Source organism: Gadus chalcogrammus, chromosome 13 (assembly GCF_026213295.1).
Source record: "Gadus chalcogrammus isolate NIFS_2021 chromosome 13, NIFS_Gcha_1.0, whole genome shotgun sequence".
NCBI classification, from domain to species: Eukaryota; Metazoa; Chordata; class Actinopteri; order Gadiformes; family Gadidae; genus Gadus; species Gadus chalcogrammus.
The window spans coordinates 4,782,241-4,786,350 of record NC_079424.1 but is presented as its reverse complement, the minus strand read 5'-3'; positions in this window follow the sequence as shown (position 1 = coordinate 4,786,350).

Below are 4,110 nucleotides of genomic sequence, written 5' to 3'. Positions count from 1 at the left end.
TTAGTGGGAACTTCCAAAAGAACATCTTGACAATGAGGCAGAGGGACAGAGTTCAACACTTCCTCCAGTGTCTCTTCTTGCTTCCTGTTTCCTGGTCTCTTCCAGAGGTCAGACTCCTTTCCTGTTGGATCTCCCATCAAGCTGGTACTGTCGTGGAAAAGCGAAATAAAGCATTGTTTTGGCACTCGCATCAACGTCCCAAAGAGCTGCACACAGCGATCGATGCATGAGAACCTCCCAGTCTACTGCAATGCTATGAAGATCCCCCCAATTTTAAACGTAATTTTCTCACTACATATTTATATATATTTTTTGCGTGCATGTGTGTATGTGTTGCCTCCTGGCCAATAGGGTGTTGGTGCAGGGAACTTGCGCCTATTAATCATCCCTAACCGCTCTCTCCAAGATGTCCTTCATTACCTTAACTAGGCAATGAACTAGGCCCCCTGGCTCTGCTGCCAAAGTGTTGGCTGGGCCTCTTGATTGTTTTTCTGTTGGTAAAGGTGGAAGTCTATTGACTATCACAACCAATGGAGGATGTCTTTATTCAAGGACAGTTTCCTCCTCACCTGCCAAGCCTCTCTCTCTCTCTCTCTCTCTCTCTCTCTCTCCTCTCTCTCTCTCTCTCTCTCTCTCTCTCTCAATCTCTCCCCTCTTCTCCCTCTCTCTCTCTCCATCTCTCTCTCTCTCTCACAGGCTTGTATCCCGATGGAGTCAGCAGCAGACATGTAAATGCAATTGAATAAAAAGCCCTCTACCTTCCAAGTTAGGAGGTTTGGACCCAGAGTTTTTGAAATGCGGCCAGGCCAGGTGCTAGAAAAGGCAGCGTGACTGAGGAATTGCTTTGGAGCATAGCCGAGGAAGCGGAGGAGAGAGTGGGGCAGCAGACTATTTAAACTGCCATGCATAGAGAAACAGATGTGCAGGCATTTTAAAGAGATGGCAGGAATAATGTTGATCACCAATGTCCAACCTGAAGTCTTGCTTTATAATTTGAGTGACAAGGCAAGACATGTGGCCTTGGTTGATTTCAAAAGGCCTGTATTGGGTCAAAAGACTGCAGGTTGATTCAGCCATCATGTGGTGAGTCCTGTGGTTTTGTCTGGTGGGGTTGAGCCGTGATGTAAGTGTGTGGTTCTGTCTGGTGGTGTTGAGCCATCATTGGGTGAGTGTATGGTTCTGTCTGGTGGGGTTGAGCCATCATGGAGTGAGTGTTTGGTTCTCTCTTGTGGGGTTTAGACCTCTTTAATTGGTTCTCGTTGTGTCCCCAAAGCGTTGCGACCCAGAGGTCACTCAGAAAGGCGGCATGGGAGGGGTTTTTTAGTTTTAAATATGCAAATCAGAACATCAAATATTTAAGATGGACTTTTAAATGTTTCACCAGAAATTAGAGCCAGATTAATTTCTAAATCCAGAATTATTCATTCATTAAAAAAGTTGAACGGTTGAGTTATTTCCTCCCTCTGGAGAATTGTGTTTAACTCCCCATAATTGTAACATTATCTTCTATAAAGTGTATGTAATATTACCACGTATATACATATTATATATATATATATAGAAGCCATATCCTCCATAAGGCTTCCAAAGATTGTTGGTGAAACACTGATGAAAACCCCACCTGATAGGGACAGACACGCACACGCACGCACACTCCACACACATACATACAGACACACACACTCACACAGACGATGCGTTGCACATACTGTTCATGGCTTTTGTCATAATAATATACTATTTATGTCGCTCATTGTTTGATGCAAATACTTTGAGAGAAAAAATACTTTTTTACTTTCTTTTAGCTTTTTTGAAATACATAATAAAACCAGGAATGAATTGGAAAGTGTGATATCATATTAACCATGATTCATCTGCCCACCATGTGAAAGACTCTCTCTCCTCCTACCTTCACTCCCCTCCAAACCCACTCTCTCTCTTTCCTGATGACTAAATGACTAAGCAGCACTCTGAGCTGATTAAGTGTGACCTCTGAAGCTTTGTTTCAACCACACCGTGAGAATGGTTGAAGAACGGATTGGAGAATGTTTGGAGTCAATATATTGAATCTGTGGTATGTTGGTGTCTTTCTAAATCCTTATTTTGTATTAAAAAATGTAACCCTTACCCTGGCTTGATAAAATTAGGGAAGTTCAATGTTAGATGTGTTTCACCTTGACAGCAGCAGCAGCTGCGCATGCCATGAAGGAAACACTCTTCAAAATCCCTCATATCCATGAAGAGGCAGAAGAAGAGGTAGAGAAATAAACTTTTTTAGACCGAGGAAGCATGTCAGGCCTCCAGGGACTGAGTGGGTCTTCTGCGTTAAGAGTAAGAGAAGGACTCAATCACTCATGTAATCAAAGCTCATATTTGATGATTTGATATAAACAATAATGACTTATTCCAAACTAATATGCTACAACAATGCCAAAAAATCCCGCTGCAATTAAATGCCTAACAGGGCCAACACTCTGAATGACAAGGCGTTGTTATCATTCTCTCTATACTTGACTACCAGCTTTACTTTGACATCTGAAGGGCTCCCGGGATACAGACAGCTTTATCTGCTCAAATGTCACGTGTAAGTGTGCGTCTCCGTCTGTGAATGTTCCTTTTAATGCTTGTGTTTACGTGTGGACACACTATTGTGTTTTGACAGTGGTTGGCAGTAAACTACATTATACAAAAACATACCTTTATTCTATTGTCTTGCATTGGCACCATATACACACAAGCACACACATGCACTCACGCTAGCACCACAAACACCAGGCACACACAAACACATGCACACTATCTTCTGGGTTATTCGATTTTTTCTTGACTCAAGCAGAAAGACTGCAGATGCTGTGTGTGTGTGTGTGTGTGTGTGTGTGTGTGGGTGTGGGTGTGGGTGGTCTGTGGTGTAGCTTTCTGGATGTCATAATGGATTCCCTAATGCACAACTCTCCTCTAAACTGACTCCCATTGTCCATCCCTATCTCTTTCTTCCCCTCTCACACCCTCCTCTCTTTCTCTCTCTCTTCCCCTCTCCCACCCTCTCTCTCTTCTCCTTCTCAATCACTCTCTTGCTCTCACCTCGCCTTCCTTGAGGGACCTCTCCTCGTCTTCACTCGGGCTCCAAGTGTAAGCATCAGTTTCCTGCTCCCGTTTCTCCATCTTCTTGCCTACTCTAGCTCCTCTTCCTTCCCCTCCCTCCTCCGACACACTGTCTCCTCTTCAACTCCTCCTCTCCTCTTTTTTTTTCTCTCACCTTGCGTTGATCGGCTCCTGGATTCCCCCCTCTCTCTCTCGCTCCCCTGACCCCATAGAACGTAACAAACACGAGGGAGAGGCTTATTGTATTTCTCACGCGGGTATCAAAGCCTCCAGTTTTCTAATTCCATATTGAAAATGCTATACTTTCCTGGCTAATATACCCTGGTTATTATTGATAGTTTATCCCCTCCATGGAGCACATTTGCACATTGCAGTCCTCTATGGATTATTATTATATTTTATATAGATTATTATTTGTCCTGGTCTCTCCCCTGCCTGTTTGAGGTATGGCGGGGAGGGGGGGATCAGATATGTCATTTGAATCCTGCCCCTCAGATAACGGGGATAAAGAGCTATAAATAACCCTGATATACTCCCAGGTCCTCCTCATAAATTCACTGCCATCATGCGGTTCATTCTAAGTATTCCCAGAGGGTTGGGTCCATTAAAACTGGCCAAATGAATACGGTGCACCTCCAACCCTTAAATTCACTGCGCCTTGGCCCCCAAAGAATCCCTCTCAGGGGCCTTCATCTGAAATCTATCTATGGGTGGTAGTGGCGGTGGTGGGGGAGGTGGGGGTTGGGGAGGTGGTGTTGGTGGGCGAGGTGGGAGGTGGTGGTTTGTGAGGAGGATATTGTGGTGGGGGAGGTGGGGGCGGTGGGGCGGGTGGGGGAGGTGGTGACGGTGTTTGCATGCAGTACTCAAGATGTGGTACTTTGGCCATATTATAATTTGAACATGACCTGGATTTTGGGATTGAGTGTTTTTGTGTCTGTTGTGCTGGTGAAATTTGTTTGTGTGTGTGTGTGTGTGTGTGTGTGTGTGGGTGTGTGTGTGTGTGTGTGT